Source organism: Strix uralensis, chromosome 12 (assembly GCF_047716275.1).
Source record: "Strix uralensis isolate ZFMK-TIS-50842 chromosome 12, bStrUra1, whole genome shotgun sequence".
In the NCBI taxonomy this organism is placed as follows: domain Eukaryota; kingdom Metazoa; phylum Chordata; class Aves; order Strigiformes; family Strigidae; genus Strix; species Strix uralensis.
This window is the reverse complement of record NC_133983.1, coordinates 6,427,972-6,449,643: the sequence shown is the minus strand read 5'-3', so window position 1 is coordinate 6,449,643 and position 21,672 is coordinate 6,427,972. Positions and strand designations below refer to the sequence as shown.

The following is a 21,672-nucleotide window of genomic DNA, read 5'->3' as shown; positions in this document are numbered from 1 at the left end:
AAATTTATGTAGGGGGAAGGTCCACAGGCATTGAAGTGCATTTTCAAAATCACACAAGCACAAGTTAGCTTTCTATTTTCACGTCTTATGCTCTGATTTCCCACTGTGCTCACTTCTGTGCTACGTTAGAACGGCTGTACTTAGAGATCACCGAACCCTTTTTTTTTTGACAAGAAATGGAATAACACTGGCATCTTGACTGATGCTTCCTCTCTCAATAAAAAATATGTCTGCTCTTTTAAGGGGTTTGTGTAAACTACTACAGGCCAATAATAGCTTCTGTGATTTTGTAACTGCGGAAAATTTCACTCATTGCAGTACTATGACCCCTGTGAAATCAATGATGCCACATCAGTGTAGAAAAAAGTTTGTCCCAGTGATTTTAAAATCACATGTCTCTGTGAAGGCTGGTGGCTGACCTGGCTAGCTATCTGAAACAAGTTTCTGTTGCTTCCTGGCTGTCTTCAGGAAAGGAATTGTAACGAACAGTGCTGGTTCCTGAAACTTGTTCAAAGGAAATATATAGACTGATGTCCATTAAAAAAAAAAAAAAAATTTGTTTTTAAATGAAAGACAGACAGACCAAGGCTGCTAATCCTAATGTTCTGGCTGTTCTGCAGATTTTATTGCACAAGTTAAAGATGTGTTTCTTTTCAATTTGTGGTGCTGGTTGTGTTGGTAGGGAAACCAACACACAATTCACCCCAGGTAAAGTTATAAATGGGACACGTTTATTCAGAAATGCCCTCCTTCCAAGCAGAATGTACTTGCCTGGCCTATATTTACCCATAAGAAACTTGCCAAAATTTTCTGACTCAGAAGGAGACGTGTTATCCCAAGGCCAGGACAGAAAAGTACCAGCCATCCCACGACTGCGTGCTGGGAGCGTGATTTTGCACGGCTGGCCCAGGACTCTCACTCAATCCCATTGAGGTAATTTTTCACGAGGTCTACAGGGCACTTCCAGCCATGGTGGCATGGTCTTCACATCCTGTTTAGTTTTGCCTTGCAGAATTGCCGAGTTTGCCAGTTCAAGTTCCCCGTGTTTGATGTTTTCAACAAACTCCCCGGCTCCTGCAGTCATATCAGAAGCTTAGCTTTTACTAAAAGTTTTTAGGCTTTCTAGGGATAGAAAAAAGTTCCTAAGCATGAGTTTCAAATGCAAACTTCACAAACAAATAAAATGAACCTTTACATTCATTGAGCTTTAACATCTCCTCGTTTTCTAGGGCATCATTTCTGACTTGTGACTATGTGAGGTTGGCAACACTGCCGCTGACTCTTTGTGCATTTACACTGCATTTATGTTGCTTGGTTTGACATATTCCTGGGAGACTTATTTCCATTCTCTGTGCATTTAGCTACAGTCTGGGCAAAGCAAGAGAATCTATTTTTAAATTCACGTTTTTTTCTTTCTTTAGCCTCAGCCTTTATATCTTTTAGGATACTAATTTGGCTATTATTCTGAAAAATGCATTTGCTGCTGGGTATATTTATTGGTGATAAGTTGTACAAAACACTGGATATGTGTGTACAAATTGACACTGGATGGACTGGAGGGATATTTTGACAGCAGCAGGTAAAGTATTGGAAGGAAAATTAGAACATGCAATAATTTTGAATCTGCATGACATTTTGTAAATGTTTACTTTGCACATACTTTTTTTTTTTTTAAGTTTTCCTTCCTAAAGTGTTGCCTTCTCTTGAAAACAGAGGAATTTAAAGCTTTCTGTCAATTTTAAAAACAAAAAAGCTTTTATTTCTATCATGAAAGACCTTGGTTAGAGCTGTTATGGAAAGTAACGGGAGACTGAGGTTGACATCTGTCAGATCCTACTAGATGGCCATCAGTTTTGTCAGAGGACACAGTTTTACCGACTTCTACTTAAACTTTTCATTTCTGATTAATACAAAGATATGTACTGATTTCTGGATCTTGGCCAAAGACTCTGAAATCTTGTAAATTATATTTTACAAGTTTTCTAAAAGAGAAAAGACAAGAACTCTTTTCTCCAACCAGGTAAATGTGTGACTATAATAGTAGTAGAAAGATCCTTGAAGTGTTTTCCTTCACACGCATAGAAGTTCCTTAAGTATAAGGCAACAAAGAACCACACCCAAGAAGATCTAAAGTAATTTTGTTGTTTGTGCTATGCTGGAATTTTTTTGTTTCATGAGTGTTTGTCTAAGAGGGCATGGTTGAAACGACCCTCTTAAAATCTACCGTTAAAACTTGAAATGACACAAGCCTGAATCATGCAAGCAAAAGGGCATTACCTTGGATTTATGTGCTTGAGTCTCTTGGCACAGGCAGAACACCCAGAAAATAGACTTTTAATGAGTAGAAATGCTCCCAAATTCTACAGGTGTGTTGCTGTAGATCACAGTCTGAACATGTCTCCTTTCTTTCCTACCCGACAGTAGACTCATATTGGAACATGTCCAGTGCTTTAATGAATTACAAACCTGTAAAACATTTCTCTCCCTCCGCCTGTGGTAACTGCTCTTTAACCTGGCACTAAGACTGGGTACAAATAGGCACTTGAGACTGACTCACGGGGAAATGCGCTGTGTGTGGAAACAGGGTTGTGCCACGGTGCCGGGCCACCATACTTCAGCTGCGTACCTGAGTGCAGTGCCAAAGGATGGCGAGAACTGCCATGGCCGTGCTCGATACCAAGCACATGTGTGGGAGCTTCTTGCCAGAGCAGGGGTGCAAGAATAACCTCAGTCGGGTGTGGGGAAGAGGTCTCGGGGCAGGGTCAGGCAGGGAAAGGCATTCCCGGCGTTTCTTCTGTGCTGCTCAGGGAGAGCAGTGCCAAACAACACATGCGCTGTTGGCATCTCCAATTACTTCAGCTTCTGTAAGTCAAGAACCATTCCACCAAAGCCAGTGGCACCTCATTAACGTTAAACTGATGTGAATAAAAGGCGACTGGGACATATATGTTTCCATACCTTTATACCGCTGGGTCTGATTCTACTTTTGCTCACACTAGTTTGATATTGATACAGCTCCTCTGGCTTCCATGACATGAATCTGTATTTAACCTGGGTCAGCAAGATCTCAATCAGCTAAATTTACTTCAAAAATGTGTGCCTGGAGCTGTTGGGAAAGGATGGGTCTGTAAGAGAAGAACAGAAGATGGGAGGTCAGAATAGGAAAAGGATCAAGAAACAGCTCAAGGATGGAGCTTTATATTTCTTGTCCTTGTTTGCCTACAGTTTGTTGCCTTTGTCAGTGAAAAATGGGAGAGATGAAAGAAGGGAATGTCTCTTGAGTTAGTGGTTGTCTTCAGGCTGAGCGAAGCCCTGGGGTAGAAGCCTGTCAGTCCTCCCTCCTTCCTTCATTTCAGCTGTTCTGTGTGTTGGGAAAAAAAACCTTCTTTTTTTCCAATACAAAATAGGAAAGAACTACAAGGAAATGGAGCAGATTATTTTTTCCAGTTTGCTTTAGGGTTTCCTGGCATTTTTGCTACTGTACATTTATTTAAAGTAACCCTATCTGTTTAAATACATGCTGATCTTTGGTTGCTCTGAGATCAGAATCAGCCCCGAAGAATGCCTTTTGCTTGCAGTCATTTTTGTATTGTCAGTTCTTCCTCCTCACCCCCCGCCACGCTGACCTCCATGGTATCAGGTGACAGTAGGATAAACTGCAACATATGTGGTCCTGGGCAGAAAGCAAGTTATGATCCAAACCGATACAGAAACTGTGATCTGTTGTCAATCTCCTCAAGGATGGCGAAGCAATCTGTTTCCAAATGAAGGTAGATGTAAGATAAATTCTTTGACTGCTATTATATTTTTCTTGGCATTAACCAGATGCTATTACTGTTTTGTGGCTTTGTCACCACCAATTATGAACTAAAATAACATCTTCTGCTGCAAAGTGTAGTGATCCAAAACTCCTATGCCCCTTTGCAGTGACATTGTGAATAACTAAAATCAACTCCAATGATTCATTAATACACACTTAATGAGACTTTTCAAAGTTATGTCAGGCACTTAGAGAGGATGTTTGGAAATAAAGGCTCAATCCTTCAGTGTCTAACCGAGATGAACTGTCTCCTTAATTTTGCTGAAACAATACGTGCAGCTAAGGGTTTGCTAGAGCTCTGGAAAGTTTTTTGTTGTGCGCACTATTTAAATATTCTGTGCAATTGTCATCATTACATACCCAAAATGAAAACAAATCTTTTATAGTGAAACTTAGGAAGTTATGCAATAAACTGAAATTTATTGTTTAATCCTCCAACCAAGCTATTGCACAGCAAATGGAATTAATTAAGATTTTTTTGTTGGCTGTCTCAGTTTCACAATAAACATATTTTTATTTGAGCTATGTGTGTATATCATGAAAATATTTCAAGGAAAAATAAATTATTCAAATGGAGCAGCTTTGTTGTAAATCATACTGCAATTTTTTTTAACTGTAATTTATATCAGTATCATTTGTTAGAACTGGTAAAATACTGAAAGCTCTTTAAAAAGGTAAAATTATTTACTTTTTTATTGTCTAGACTATATGTAAGCCATTGCTAATTAATACTGCCCTTTCTGATGGCTTTGCAACAGGCATAATTCAAACAAATCAATTATAAATGATTTTTCAATGTAAACTTTTAACAGTGTAGCCTAAGGGCTTGCTCAACATAAAAGTACAATTTAGAAAACATAAGTTTTAACTAAGGTCAGGGTATATCAGGCGATGATGGATGTACATGTAAAAACATCTGACTGCGGAATGACAATGATTTCTTCAAGACTAAGCAAAATGTTGGTGGCAGTGATAAGTAGAATGAAAAATAGCCTTGAATGAACTAGCCAGAAAGTTTGGGTTTGGGGTCTGGGTTGCTAGTTTTTTGGTTGGGATTTTTTTTGTATTATTTTGGTTTTCTTCAGAGTTTTGCAAATCAGAGTTCCAGGGATGCCACAAACAGTATAGCCTGAGTTTTAGACCTATTTTCTACAGCAGACACATGAGAGAGTCAGACTTTTCAACATCATCTGCTGTCTTGGGTCTCAGGTAGAAATTAGCCCCTTTTCTTTCTTTTCCTAGCTGCTGGAGCAGAGCCCCTCTATCACAGGTCTGCACCACATGTCCTCCTCCACTTGCACATGGTGTGGCACTGACTGCTCTTGGTGACACAGCTCATCTGGCTTTAAGTTTCCAGCTACTGAATGGAAAATGTCATGGCCCTGCAATGCAAAGCACTGACCTAGGATATCCTAACGTCACAGGTTTAAGCTTGTTCACCATTTTTGAGAGGTAAATCTGGGGAGAAGATCTCTGTTTGAATAGGTGGTGGTTGACTGCTCCATGCTGTCTTTAAGACTATTCATCCTTATTGTCTGTCTTTCAACAGCCTGAGTGAAGCTGGCACAAGCTTACATCATGTGCTGTATCTAATTTGGTAGAAGCAGTCACATGTCTATAGTGTGATCTGTATCAGATTTGTACAGCTGAGTCATCTGGTATCAATTCTTGTGGAGCAAAGGCTCCATAGCTGCAGACCCTCACGTGTTCGCGGAGCTCCTGCTCCCGTCTTGTAACTCATTTCACACAGTTTTCCCTAGCCCTGCTCCTCTGCCATCTCCCCAACTGACCTGACGCCTCTTCTGTGGCTCAGGAACATCTTTTCCCAGACACACAAGTCACCTCATCCTGGACTCAGCAGTCCAGTAAGTCACATGAGCTTTGTAAACAATTCCTGAACCTCTCACTCTTTGCTGTAGACAGCATAAGAAATCAGAGGTGTTGATACATCCCTCCTTCTCCTTTGAGAAGGCTGTAACTTTGCCTCCCTTCACATGTGGTGTCTTCATAGCCTCTTGCAAAGAGGTCAGAGAAAATTGTTTCTTATCAAGCCACTTCTTTCTCTTCTCAGCTGAAAATCATTGTCCTGGTCATCAGCACACCACCTGCTGTGACTGCGCCTGGCTCCTCCACCCACAAGACATAATGAAGGACAGCCAAAGACATAACCGTGATTTCACAAAATGTGGATGGAAACCATACGTTGGAGCCGGGTGACCAGGTTATCAGCCAAGCTCTGACTGAAGATTTATAATTTTGTTAAGTAAAAGCTAATTTTGCTGATGAAGTAAAGGCTAATTAATTTTATCTTTAATAAAAACACTGCCACCTTCTATATTTATTAGAATTCCAACCTTTGAGCAAATATTGTGTGTATATAGTTGTTGGTGAAACCCAATGGGTGCTACTAGGAAAACCAAAAACTTACAGCTTAGTTGAATTAGAAATATTTATAACTTCTGCTATCATTCTTAATTGTTCTCTCTTCTTGTGAGCAAAGTCATTCCACTGATGCAGTCTCCCTTCTTTTCTTGTCATCTATAATTATGTTGAAGGGATTAATAATTGTACATTTTATCCTGCGTCTCGGCTTGATGACAGGGCATTGTTTAATGAGAGCACAATCAGTGTCCTGGCTCTTTGGGAGAGCCAAGGCAGCGCTCGCAGTGGAAATAATTGAAAATAAACATGTGGGAGCTTAAGCGTTCTTTAATAACTCCTTCTGCTTGTTTGGTTAGCAATTTTGATGATTTTTGTCTGTTGTGCCTGGCTCTGCTGCTGTAGAGGCATGGTTATTTATGGTGCCAGAGGGGACAGGGGTAGAATATAGTAAATTCTGAGTCATAGTAAGTGTTTTAGTTTTGCAACTCTAAGGCCAAAACCAAACATCCACTGACAAGAAGCATAGGGTGGATATTTTTCTCCCCAAGTTTTAAATCATTAAGAAATAACTGTTGATATTGTTAGTATTAACCATTAGATCAAGAATTATCCATTAGCCTATAATAGAATTAGGATACTGAGTAGGATACTGATGTGCCAAGTACCTAGAAAAGCTATGGATTTGTTACATAGGCACACGTTGTCCTGTCTGTAGCTTTTATTTCTACTTAGGTATTTAGATTATATTTGCCAATGGCAAGATGATGTTACAAAATGGCACTGCCCCTGTGTTGGAAACAATTACTTGATTATTTCTTTCTCAGAGGTGCCATGGGTTGATGTACTTGTATGGAGCTTGGGACCATATGTGCTTGATCTGAAACAAAGGGTTTAGAAAGGTCTCAGCTGGGTAAGAGGCATACTGCTTGCAGCATCGTAGTCCTTGAGTGTTATGACTTTTGCAGTGCTCACGAAGTTTTTTAGCAAGCACTTGGCTGCTTTTTGTCCCCCAGCAGCGTTCTGGACTGCTTGCCCTGCCAGGGAATGTGGACAGTTTCTGTGGGACCTCGTGGAAGGGCTCAGCCTCATCGCAGCAGAGAGCACTAGCTCCAAACCCGCTTTTCCTCTTCTCTCCCCAACAGGAATCTGCAGCAGCTTTGCTCTGCAGTGTGTGATGACTGTGGCATTTCCCTGCACCGTGGCTCAGCTGTGGCAGGACAGGGAGGGACAGTGACTATCCCCTTTGTGGCAGAGTTTAGCACCTATCTGGCAGTGTGCCCTGTGCGAGCCGGGGGATTAGCACAGGGACAGAACCGCCCGGAAACTTTGCCATCAGTGAAGTGAAATGTCACTATAAATTAGGAGAGAGCGTGAGAGTGCCAGTTGACATGTACTCAGACAAATCCTCAGAGCTCAATTGATGCTCAGGGTACCAACATTTGTCCTGGGTGCTGATCCAAGGCCCTGCAGCACCAGAAGGCACCACAGAATTAGTGCTTCAATACCCCACGCCTCGTCACACAGCAGTGGCATGGTGACAGGCTTCCCTCAGCTAATTTTTGGGCGACTTGGACTCCAGTCCCAAGTCAGGCAGTGAATACACTACCCGGCGTCAACCTCCCCTTGGGTGGCATCCTCTCCTGTAAGTGCACTGGTGAAGGACACTGCACAATGTTCCCCAGACCTTATTAATGAGGGAAGCGGTTTTCCCTCAGACCTTCTTCAAATAACCAGCATGTTATCAGGCAGCCCAGAACACACTCTGTCCTCTTGTATTATATGAGTGATTCAGATTTTTGCATAATATATTTAATTTGTAACTTATGTATGTGGTAATTTGGGAGACATTTGAGTAGGACATTTATTTTCCTTGTTACTGCTAGTGCTTGAAATGATGAAAATGTATCCTTTCTCAAGTGAAGTACATGGGGAAGGGTAGCCAAGAGCTCAGGCTGTGGGCGACGGGACTGCGGGGACCAACAGTGTGTTCAACAATGGTATATATTAATGTGGAACACAAGGGAGGGATTTTTTTTCCTTTTCTGCACCCACTTTATTTTTCAATGCCAGAAGCTGCCTTTGAAAGACAAGAGTAGAATTTTTTGAACAGACTCGCTTTTCCCTTCAAAACTTTCATGTTACAGGTGTGTCAGTGTAGCTGGCTGTTTTACATGCATCCACAGGGCTTGCTGGGGAGGGGGAATGGTCTTAGATCAGTTTTGCTCCTGCCCTCCCAGCAGGATCAAAGGGCTACTGCCCTCCTTACCTCCTTTGTATTGGTCAGTTTTTTGTATACCATTAGTTATACTTTAATATAATTTTTAGTTATCATATTATATATTTTATTAGATAATTAAATTAATCTATTAGTTAAAATGATTATCTAATTTTATTTATTATATTCTCCATTATAATATATTTTGTATTTATAATTTTTATTTATCTTTTTTTCAAATGGTGGGAAACTGTCAAAATATGAAGAAATACCGAGAAACAAGAGGGGCACCCCACAGGAGTCATTAGTCTATCACTGACCTTATGTTCTTTTAACAAGACTTGCTGATTCAAGGTTAGCCTAGAAGAGTTAGCCTGGATGCGGTTCCCCATGCTTAAACACACACGCACACACGCACACACACGCAGAAGCGTAATGGTGCCTCAAATCCAGAAAGCCCAGCAGTGTCTGGAGGCTGGAACCAAACCCTAACCATCACCTCTCCCAGCAACGTCCCTGTTGTGCAATGGTAGTTCATTACATCAGCATACTTTTGGTCTGCCGATACCAACCCACATCTCCTCAGGCCCTGCTGTCCTGACAACCTCTTGTCTTCCTCCCTACTTGGTCATCTCTGCTGGCTTGGTACTTTAACCTCACTTTTTGCCTGCTCCATGTCAGTGGTACTTGCACAACATCTGCTCTGAGATGCCTTGCAAGGAAATGCCCTGCAAATCGCCGTGTGGTTTGCAGAATTAATTCCCTAATGACACTCTCATTAATAGTTCTTGCTGCCAAATGCTGTTTGCTTTTACTTTCAGAAGTGCCTGCACTAATAACGAGTACCTCCATTTGGAAATTATTTACATGAAGAATTGTGCACATCACTGCCACAGACAGCAGCTCTGGACTGGGTGAGAGGGAGATGCTGCAATGAATTCACAGGGAGCTCAGCTGCTGCGAATGCTGGGACATCCCATCAGCATGCCAAAGGTAAGGCTGCGTGGCAAAGGCGTTACAGTAGAGTCTCCCAGCAGCACTAGTGCTTCCTTTCCATAATCCAGCCATGTTAGGGGCTAAAGTCTTCAGGACAAACTAAGTGCAAATTGATATTATCAATACATTTGGGTCCGGGAGGAGATCTAACAGGTTTTTCATCTGTGAGGAGATATATCTCTCTGGATGTTATGCAGGGGAGGCACATGGGAGGGCAAGACCAATAGCAATGACCAGCAAAGGCAAATGCCAGACAACAGCTCTCTGCAGGATGCTTCTACGGCGAGCTGCAAATTTCCATACCCTCCTGGCTGCCCTGCCTGAGACGATAAGTGCTTGACTACTTCACAGCAAAAAAGTCCTGGGAAAAGCAGAACTATTTCTTGTGATAAAGGCTGGCTGCACAGTTCAGGAAGATGAGCTTGTCAGGGATGCTGCTGCACTCAGGCTGAACCTGTGGGAAGTGTGCCTGTTCCTAATAAATGTGTGTATTTATGTGGCAGTCATTGTGCTTTGCAAGGAGGGAGTCACAGAAATAATTAGTTAAGAGCGTGAGGTTTTTGGCACAGATTCCCTTTCTCAAGTAGCTGTGATGTTCGTATATAAGAAAAATTGATTTGGCATCTAGACAGGATTTCAGCACGCTCATGGTTATGGAAATCAGCTATGGGCATGGAGGAAATCTGTATATTGATTCATAAACTGACTTGATGACTTGTTCATGCTTTAATATTTTCATGGGCTTTTACCCAAAATAAAAATGTCAGTAGGTACCACTTGACTGTGCTACAGCACCATCTAAAATGGTGGGAAGAATGCAGGGAAGAAAATGGATTTCCTATTAGAAAGAAGCCTTTACTGTCTGTGTTATTTCATTTTTTCCTTAAAGAAAAGGTTTTTTGTCATTGTCCTTGCTTTTTGTGTTAAAATGTGCACATACATAACACCCAGAGAAAAATGGTTTCTTATGAAATACCCCCAGTTTCATGGACACTTTTTCTTTTGCAAGACGTCAGGAAAGCCAGTCCTCCTTCTCACACAACCATGTGCTGCTACTGCTAGAACTGCCACGACTGCGTGCATGTAATAGTTTGAGAATAGCTTTATTTTGGTGTCATGTAGTAGGGCAAAAACCAGCATGACTTGCTGACTCTTTTTTTTGGGGGGTCAGTCTGGTTAGGGGGTGTTTAGTCAGCATCAGCACCGATCCAAGACTACCTTGTGAAAAACACCTACAATACACTGACTCCTCATGAAGATGTTTCTCTGCAGGTTTAAAATCTTAATCCCTGAATAATACCTCCACCTGCTTTGTGGTTTTCTTTGGAGACCTTCCAGTGCTGTCCGATCTTGACCGTATATGACATAAGTTACGTGGGCTCGAAATGGAGGCAGTATGGCTGCTGGCCATTATTAAAATGAACAGAAACTATGCCATGTATAATTTAATCTAAGATCCAGTGTGATAACAACATGTGACCAAATACCGATCTCATTTGCAACAGTATGCTTCCGTTGTGACTTCAGAAGAAATCAATGGGTGTAATGTAAGATGAGTCACAATGCATACACTGTGCCATAGCGGAGCAGAATTTTCTCCATAAATAACATCTCTTTTGGCAAGACACGGGAAAAAAAGCCTGAAAATCTATACTATATTGAACTGCATAGTTCAGGAAAGAGGCCTTATACATAACAGTACGTTTTGGAAAATGTAGGTTGTTCCTTGTGGACTAAATCTTCCCTTAAGACAGTTGGTTACTAATTTTCACAAAATTTCTGAAGTCTTTTCCATGACTGGAGTGTAGGATTAAAAGATCTCTGGGGCCTTGTTTGAAACTACTGTGTTTGGATACCACCTTACATACTGAAAGCACTCATAGAGAAACCAGGGAGATGTCTCATGATGTCTCGAGGTTCATTGCTAGAACATGGAGAAATTTTCATATCCTCAGGAAGAGACAAGAAGGCCATTTTGTCATTTGGTGGTTGACTTCTTGCTGCTTATTAAATAGTCTGCCAAACTTGTGGCTAACAAGTGATTTAAATGTAGTTTGAAGGCAACTTTTGTTTCCTTCAACTGCTATTTTAAGAAAGATCCCTTAAAATTAATTGACTGATGAACTGTATAATTGATGCTGTCTACGCGGTGTGCACCGGGCAAAACTGCTGGGTAGTGAGAGCACTGGCATCTTGGTAGAGGCTGCTCTAAACCCTTTCGAGAACCTCTGCTTGCCCTCTTTGTATGCTCTTGGGTAGGAGAGGGCATGTTTGGTTTTCTGCTTACTCTATTCCCTTTTGTACTTGTTCATTTGCTAGGTGCATAAAGGAGAGGAGGTCACTTGTGCACATGGGATAAAGAGGTATTACGAATTCTAAAGTGTTTGCTTTATTGGGAAAAGCACAGCGAGCAGGAGAGCACAGGAACATAATGTGTGAATTTTTAATGAATGCTGTGCCAAGTGTTTGTGCATTTTTTTTCTACCTGTAGCAGCTTTATTCATTTGGGAGAGTACTGCGTACAAGATATTCTTTAGTAGTATGCTGGCTGCTGTTTAGTTTTAATAAATTAAATCCTTTATATCAATGTAATATTCTTTAGACAAGCACTTCCAAGACAGATTAGAAATGAACTTAAGGGGATTAAAAGCTTCTCTTGCTAAAAACAATGTTTCAGATGGGAAATCCACTTATTTATGTCACTTTCAGTGGACTACATTTGTCTTTAATATGTTGCTACTGCTGAAGAAAGCAGGGCTTTGCTCATGACTTCAGCTTTTCTGCTCTGCTTTACATATACAGCAATGTTTATTTTCTTCAGTACAGTAAGTCACTTTGGGAAAGATTGATGGCTTCCCATAAAACTATGAGCAACCATTTTCTTTCTTATTTAGAGAAAACAAAAGATTTAATGGATCTGGCATTTTAAATAGTGTCAGTCTCTTTGTAAAATAGGAAACTGTATGAATGGAAGATATGAGCAGGGAGAAAAATCTGCTTTGATTTTCCCCTTGCTGCATTGTAGTGGGCTGAAAACCTCCACTGGAAGGTTCTCGTTAGCTGTGAAATCCTGGACATCTTGGGAGCAGCCTGATTTAGCTTGTGTTAGCTCAGGTCTGTGAAGCAGACTGAGGGGGAGTCACTAGCTCACAAGCTGTTTCCCCTAACTTGTACCAGGTTATCTGTTTCTATATTAAATGCTTGTCCTAGTACATGGTTCAATGGTATGTCAGTCCCAGTGGTGGGGCCTCCGGTACCAACCCAAAATCTCTTGAACACACTGTGCAGAAATCTGATTTTTTGTACCACCACTCTGTAGGTATAAAAATTGTCGTCGGGCAGTCTGTATGTGAGATCAGATGCGGTCTGTCCATGATGCACTAGCTGTCTACTGCTTCATCAGTAGACATCCAGCCAACACAAACTGAGTGCTTTGCTCAACCCAGCAAAGCCTCAGCCATTCCACTCTCCAGAGCCTCCTCACATTTGTCCTGCGGGATATCTGGTCATGCACGGGTGGCTATGAACGTTAACAGGACGTCTTTTGGTCCTAGGCTCTGGTAGGACTTTCTCATGAATCACCAACCAAGTCACACAATACCAACCTGGAAATGGCTGGCTGCCCCCTGATGCTCTCACACTATGAAATTTCAACAGGGCAGGATCCCCCCCTGTGAAATAAATGAGGATCTCATGGGGGATGAACAATGAGAGGTTGAATATTCTGAGTATTCAGACAATTTTAAGACTGTATTTCAGCCCCATAAGAGACAATACAGCACACTAACTTTACTAGCATCCGTGTTTGGCAATCTGAACTTTAAGTTCATCTCCTGGACTACAAAAATGCACAGTTTTGGAGTTTACTTCCCACAACTGTTGAATGCAGTGAGGTCAGAGAAGGTACTAGGACATGGCTGATGTCCCAAAAGGGTGAAAGAGGGAAGACCTCCTCTTGAGGCTCCTCACAAAGCATCTGGGAAGGGAAGGAGACTGGGAAGTCTTTGAGGACCATTTGTTTTTACCTTTTCCTAAGTGAGTTAAAAGTCTTTGGTCTACAGTGAGGACAGAAGAAATTATCAGAGTAAAATGAAAACTAGAAGAAATATGAGAAATTAATGTTTTAATTGGAACAAGGCCTTTCAGTCTATTTATTGTTGCCATTTGTATGTGAGACTGTGAAACTGCAGTGCTTGCTCCTTACATGACAGCCACAAGAGCACAGCTATAGTTTGCAGATCTGTTATTATTCGGTTGCATTGCAGATAACTTGGGCAGAGGGAGAGGTTCAACCCCACAGCACATAAAGTTTGTCTTGGTAACTGTGTCCCTGACACAGTGCTGGATTTTGTTATTTTAGGCACACATTTCCCCATCATTACTTAAAACAAGTTTCAGAATAATTTCTATTCCATCATGTTTCATTATACAATAAAGTATTATTTATTTAAATGTTTTCTGAAGTAATTTATTTCCCGGTACCTGGTTAAAACAAGATCATTTCCCTTAATGGATTCAGGCCACTGATACTCTAGGATCCACTGTACGGTTTCGGTCGGTCTTCAAACATTGTTAGTGTCCCCTTTCCACACCCAGAAGCTGATGCTCAGACTGAATTGTAGTTCATCTGATTGAGTGAGGGATACATTTTCAAAGCAAAGCTCGAGGATTGAGTTGCATGATTCTACTGGTATTCAAAAGGGCCCTACAGTGAGGCTTTGTATTAACCTCGTATTCCTAGGATTGTATGAGAATAGGCTGGGAAGCAGAAATTAAACCACCATCTTTATTTTTAATTATTTTGTTCTGTTTCGTTTTCTGAAGCCAGATTTCACTCTTTTCCCCAAAACCACATTTTTGCTAGTCATAGCATTTATCAGACATCTAAATCCTTATATATTGCACATGATAACAAGAGCTGACTGAAATTTCACCACTAGTTTTAGAGTGGAGAGGGTAAATTCATTTTCTGAACAATAATGATGGGCTCTTCTGTCAGTGTAGCCACTGTGTGTGCACTGGTCATAACAGCTGGGGATAAAACTTACATACATTGTTATACAGCTTATCTGAAAAAGAAAAAAACCTTATCATTCAAGAAAAAAAATACATAATTAGGATCAGGGCTGGAATTTCTCTGGGAAATGTGGTATAAAAATGCTTCTCATTTTAAATTAAGCTTTCAATGGCAAGTGCTTGGCTTTCAGCAACTCCTCTGAAACTCTTTTAATTGAAGTTCCATGAAAATCTGGGGAGTTCAGCTCAAGTTCACCTCCCAAACCCATCCTGATTTCATTAAAGATCTGATCTTTCTTTATTTGCCAATAAAATATATATATGTGTGTGTGTGTATAAATCAGTATTTGCTATACAACTGTTTTTTTTTTTTTTTTAAAGAAACAGTTTCCCTTTTCTTTATGAAAGATGAACTCTGCTCTGTGCATGCAATGAGAGACAGAAGGAACAATCCATGAGAGATCCTTCCTGCTTCCCCCCAGGCTGGGATTTGGAGCACAGGACCACACTTATTGCTTGCCTCATCTGACTTGTGTTCTGCACCAGTTGTGGCAATCTCATGATCATCTCTTCGTGGCCTGGTTAAGGACAGTGTAGGCTCGGGCCAGTTTCCTTAGCACATGTGTTAACGCAGCGGAAACACTGTGATCCGCATGAGCTGAGGCTTGAGCTTGCCTTGGTCAAGCTTAGGGTATTTCCATGTTATTTGCATGTCACTATTTTCTGTTCCTGTCTCTAAGACCCAATAAAGGTTTTGATTATTCAGAAGGAATGGTCTTGCTCAGGGCTTTTATCTGGACAGTGATTTTCTGATTTTTTTTTCTTTTAAACCTTCAGTTTCATTCCTTTTCCAGCTGCAGTGGCCAGATATGCCTGTAATGGCACCAAGGGGCTGAGGCTATTTATACCAAGGCATATTATCTCTTTGCTAAACCAGTCAAATAGTAAGATGTGTCTTCAAAAATTATATCCATATATCAGAGATTTTCAACTCGGCTAGAGGGTCCTTTCAAAGCAGTGAATTTGGAGACATTAATTTTGCCCCTTCTGGGCAGAAACCAGGGTTCCCATTTCCTTCAAAATAAGCTCTGTTGTGTAGATTCCCATGGGACCAAGAGGAAGGATTCCTGGGAATTGCTGGTGTTCCCATTTTTATTTTGTGCGAGACTCCAGATGAAAATGTGTTGAAAATGGTGTAAATCCTGAGTTCCCCAAGGCAGAGAACTGTGATATACTTGAGTCCTGTCAAGTCAGCTCACTGTATAGCAGCATGCCAATGCCTCTTCTATTATCATTTGGGTACCTGTTTTTCAGTTTTGTCCCACTCCTAGAGTAATAATTGACACTGGGTTCTTTTGTTTTATTCTATTATTATATTCCACTGTTATTGCAACTACTACCTGTTCCACAACGCTCCTTGCAAGCCCTGCACATGCCTATCTGCCGTTTTAGTGAATCAGATCTCAGTGTTTCTGATCAGGGTCCAGCTGGAACTACACATCTTTGTTTCATGTATTTAATATACTCAAAATGCACTAAATGACAGTTTATAATATCATTATCAACAGTTAAAGACATTATAACTTCAAGAAATGGAAAGAAAGTGCAGCCATATGTGGAAATGCTTTATTTTGTGCACTTTTAACCCTCACAATAGTTCAGCTGCAAAAATGGGGACAGCAACGAGAGGCAGGGAGAAAATTGTATGTCTGCAAAATCATTTTTCAGCTTTCCCTCCACTGCTGTCATGAAAGAGCACTGCGCTATTTGGATGGTAAATAACAACCGAGGACTAATTTATTTTTCTTCATAAAATTATTTCTTGAATTGGATTCAAATGTGTTCCTTATTACACGGTTTGATAATTCAGTGATGCTTTCCCCCCATAACATACGAGCTGATTTAAACCTTCACTCCAAACAGCCCCGGGCTTATTAAGAACAGTGTGGACTGAGTATGGATTAGGTTTAAAAGTAATAAAAAAGTAGACCTGTTGGTTAGGTGAAAAATTCACTATCAGATTCCTGAGTGCAGCTTTCTTTTCATGTGCAAACTGCATTAAATGAGGCATTTAATTCAACAAATCCATAGTTCTGATCCACCAGAAATAGAGACTGGGTTAGTTCAATTTGTAACAAACGATCTCCATATGATCAAAGTCCTGAGAGCTGATTCCAACATACTGCTTAAATTAGTCTAACACCGAAGTGTTTGGCTCTGGGACAATATTTGGAATGTCTTACCAGAAGAAAAATTCCTCTGCACACATGGTTCCAATATCTGGGAATGCCAACCTTGCTTTTTAATGGGCTGACAGGGAGCCTCCGTGCTAACTTTCTGACTCCAAAAAGTTCTTGTGCTGTCACCCGCAAACCAGCTTGGATAATTTTTCCTTGGCTTCCTTATTAAAGCCTGAATGAAGGGATTGTGTGGCTTTCTTAATGTCACTTGGTCTGCTTGCCATAAATTCAAGCACTCATGATGAAAGCTCCACTTATATTTCGCTGGGAAATGGAATCAAGGAGAATGCACCCTCGTTCACAATAAATAACTAAAGTTGAGTTATTAAGTGTATTTCATATACCGGTGCCTTATTACATCAGCAGTTTAGATAATGGCTTCTTAAAAATACTCCTCTACTGAAATCTATGAAGAGTGGGTTGCACATAGGCGTCCCTATGCATGAAAACCAAAACAGCCGGCTAGAGCAATAACTTAGGACTGTATTAACAAATATCAAATATTTACATTTTTACATGCTGCTGTCTGTTTAGATTAAGCAACCATAGCAATAACAGCAGTCAGCAGCGAGGGCCGTATTTGCTCGAGCCCTGCCAGGGAATTCTCAGCTGGGATTGTTTGTTTGCTTTGTGCAATGAAGACTCGAGCTGTTTACATTGGAGCTCCAGTTTTAGAGAGTGCTAATTACGCTCTACTGCTGAACCCCTCTATTTCTCAGAATCCTGCAAAAATACTTTACATCAGTCTTGGGGAAAGCAATCTGACACGCGGCAGGCAACAAAGGGTGCCCCAGTGCTTTATAACTGGGGTGTTTTTTTTAATGTGGTAAGCCGTGCTAAATGGAAGTTCATGCCTTTAACTCTGCTTGCTTTTTTATTTTTTTCAGAAATGGACAACATTTTCAAAGTCCTTGACTGAGTTTTCTCTCGTAATTTTACTGCTTTTATGGAACTTCTTAATGTGAAATTGGCTGATGTAAGTCATCTAGAGGCGTGCATAGTATATAGCTGTCTATTTACATACTTTAAATATGTGTATCATTCTTTACATTTTTTCCCCCATTATTATATGTGCAGTGAGATGTAATAAATTGACACTCACCCAGGAACAGACAGAGCTGATGACAGTGAGTAAATGCTCTGATTAGCATGTTATTGTTATAACTTTGCAGTTCCTCCCTGATTAGTTAAAATATATGTTGTATAGCTATGAGATTATTTTAAAATCTGTGCTAAGCGTTGCTCAATACTTTTTAACAGCCAGAATGGGAGAAGGAAGCAGGATGAAGGATGGAAGGTTGGCACTCAGAAATTCAACAAAACCACTGCTTTCATGGTAACTATTCTGAACAGGTGGCTAAGTAAACCAATTAAACAGACTTTAAGAACAAATTATGATAGTAATCCATTGTCTGGGATCATTGAAATGCACTGTGTGGAATCTGTTCCCCAGAGCCGCCTGAATAATGAAAATATATTTTTGTATGATTTTATTGTTTTCCTATCTTCATTAAATGTTCAAAGGATCTTGCTCTCTCTCTCTTTTTTTTTTTTTTTCTTTCCTTAGGGGTGGATGGAGGGGAAAAGAGAGAGAGCTTTTTCCAGAATTTTTTAAAAAGGGTGTGACCTGATTAAAAAGAAAAATTGTTAACATGTAAGAACATCTTTTCCTTCAAACAAAACAAGAGTTTGCTAATAAAATTTTGTAACTATTTTCGAAAGAGAATTTTTTTATTATAAGTTGAAAACCTTCAATAACTTCATAGACATGTATGAACAAAAGCTCAAAATCATTCCGACAGAAATATTTTGATCAAAAAAGTGCCTGGCAAAGACCAGTAAAGTGTGAAATATGAAAGCAACCAATTTTAGACCTTTTAGCTTCAGCAGAGGGCTCCAGTTTTGGGGAAAGACTATTCAAGGGCGGGGAGGACAATCCTCCAAACCATGTGCTTGAGCTGATTCAGCCTTCCCATCATCAAATCTTTAATTTCATTGGCATAGCTTTAAAGTTAACACAGGTCCTGACAACTTTTGGGCTGTAACTAGTAGTCTCCAATACAGACCATCTCCTCTGCATGGTCTTGCTCAGTGATACACTGGCATTGATTAAAAAACACACCGAAGACTGACAAACATCACTGTATGTATATTAAGGGGAGGGAATAGTAAATTTCTGCTTTTTGTTTCTTTTTCTTTCTAGATCTGGGACAGAAAAGAGTTCTCCAGAGTGATTTCAGGCCATTGTATAGCAACAGCTCCAAGTTGCCACGTAGGGCTGCATTTGAACCGCTGACCTAGGAACAAAATAAATTATGTGTAGGCTGAGGTATGGAGATGGTGAGTGACAGAAGAATAGCGCTCAGAAATGGTTTTCGAGAGATTCTGTATTCATTTAAGTAATGTAACTTTTTAGCCAGTTTATTCATTTGACAAGTTCCTTTTTAACCATCCTAATTCACCATTTAGCCTAAGATGGCCTTCATTAGTTTATTAGATATTCATTGAAAGTGATTTTAGCATAAATATAGTTCCAGAGAGGATTACCATTCAGGGAATCTATTCTTTTAACCTACTTATTTGGCTATTGAGTATTTGTGAAATGGACTCATATTTACTTAGTCTCTTAATGAAGTCTAGAAAAGCTTTTCTGCAAAGGGAATATTGTTTTGTCAAAATTAGCTTACTTAAATAGTTTTCAAAGCAGTCTGAGAACAAAGATTTCAAAGCTACAGCTCCAGCCTAATATTTACTTTTTACACTGTACAGTAGTTTAGACTTGCCAGAAAATGTGCACTTGCTTTTTTGTTTTGTTTTGTTTAAATTTCTCTGCTTCTAGTTGTGAGATATATATGTCATTTCTAGGGGTATGGAACTAATTGAGGAATATGTCCTGCCCTTGTTGAGGTGAACAGGGCAGATAAATAAAAACTCCATTGGACATAAATCTCCTCCACTAACTTCAAAGAAACAGGATCCTGCTAAGTGTATTTGTATAATGCAGTAATTTATGCAAAAAGCAGCTTTTGTCAGCAATGCAACAAAGCAGCTTTGATAAATGTCCCCTAATTTATTGTCATGTATCTCAAATCAAAGTAAAACATTTACAGCCTGCATACTGAAGGAACCCAGGCCCAGGGTACTTAAAGGGTTTCTCTCCCTTTCTATCCCCCCCCACTTTTTTTTTAAAGTACAAAAAGCTAAGTTGGGCAAAAGGTTAAAAAGGATCTGTTTTGAATGCTAAGTACTTTATACAAATTATGGGAAGAAATAATAATGTAGCTGCTTAAAGAATGACAGAAAAGCCTGTACAAATTCAGATTAAAAAATCCGCTTAGCTTTTCTCTTATGGATGGTGTTTGACAAATCATAATGTGGATGCTAATTGTGTTTTACAGAGACAATTCCAGTTTCTCAGGTTTTGAAGGAATAAAATGGTGACTGTAGACAGTGGCTGTTTGGAGTCAGTGCTTCTCTTCCCATCTTGCCTATGGATTCTTCTAAGCAGCTGCCTTTCATATGCATGGCTCATTTTGGAAGTCAGATCAAGTGTGAGCTGTTGGGGAGAACTTTTATTACTGTCTTCAGGCAGGAAAATCACACCCTCGAAGAGGAGAAAGCCAACAGTGCCATGAGCTCCATCCCCACCGAAGGGCTGACAGTTCTTCTGTGGTGCAGAAACGTGTTGACTTTTCTCCCTACTTGGGAGAATTATTAGACCTACTGGTTTGACACAGTCAAGCAGACTGCTTGGCCTTGCATCATCTTGCATTGCCCAAAACTTGCACAAAGGACCATTTCATAATTAAAGGGTATCAGGAACGGCTATGGCTGATAAGGCATAGTCTGAAACGGACTCGAGATGATGTCTGTTGGTGTCATTAGCAGTAAGCCTTGGCACGGGCAACCATGTGGGAGCCACCGTGTCTGCAGCTAGCAGTTCAGCCGTGTCCCCCATCAGGAGCTTCTTTCCCCCAGGAGCACTTCTCCACCTGGGTGCTCTGCCTCCAGCTGAGCACCGAGGTTTTCAGGGCCCTCTCTGCTGAGATTTGAAGAGAAAAATCAGATACAAAGATGCTCCTCACACCTGCAGGGCTGCTGCTGCAGTTGCAGGAGCTAGACCAGGGAAGGCCTGAAATCAGCTTGCTGGAGGAACACCATCTAATGCCTATCAATCAGATGATAAATTAAAACTACATGGGCTTTTCAGTCACCCACAATGTCTTTCAGTTAAAAAGACTGAAAGTAATATGGCTCTTCCTCAAGCCCCTTTGATATTTAGGGGGAGTGATAAATTAAGTTCTGTTTCAGTAGAGATCTAGTGCTGCTCCACATGTCAGTTTGCTTCAGAAGTAGACAGCATTTCTATGTTTTTTACTTAGAAAGCTCTGTTTATAATAAAACAAACATACAGCTTCAGGAGTATAATGTCCTTTGAATGGAGTTGTTTCAAAGTGTTTTACAACCCATCTGGTAGACTGACTCTAACCATTAGGCATGTTCTTGGAGAAAATGCCTTATTCACACAGATAGTAGTATGGTTCTGGTATTGCAAACCAGAAGAATGAAACTGCAAAGCCAGGCCTGCTGCACCATAAAACAGAGACATGGAGTTCACTGAGAAAGTGAAAAGGAACAGTTGCTAAAAAAAAAAAAAAAAAAGAGTTTTGTTTTCTTTGTATAAAAGTTCTGCCTGCTGGGAATGAGTCTGCCTCTCCCAGCACCAGCTCGCCTCTTGTAAGAGCTTAAGTCATCTGTGCTATGGAACAATTCACTGTAATTTCTTATGCATGTCTGTCTTTGTTGCTGTTGTCATTAAGGCACATTAAGATTTTAAATTAATATATAATAATGTAAGTTAATATAATAATTACTAGGTTTATAATTAAAATTTTGTAAAAGTATTCTGCAGCTACAATCAATGAAACGAGAGCTGTTCATGTTAAAATCATCAAAAATATCCTTAGCAAATCTAATCGTGAGTGTATGAATGTACCATTTCA

The 21,672-nt window shown here is 40.3% G+C and overlaps 1 long non-coding RNA gene across 1 annotated transcript; it reads left to right on the top strand.

Annotated features, from left to right (window-relative positions):
* The first annotated feature begins 9,294 nt into the window (after positions 1-9,294).
* LOC141948924 (uncharacterized) lies at positions 9,295-17,791 on the top strand. Its single transcript, XR_012630595.1, has 3 exons — positions 9,295-9,410; positions 17,557-17,645; positions 17,747-17,791. It is a non-coding gene; the product is annotated as an uncharacterized LOC141948924 (long non-coding RNA).
* Positions 17,792-21,672: the final 3,881 nt, after the last annotated feature.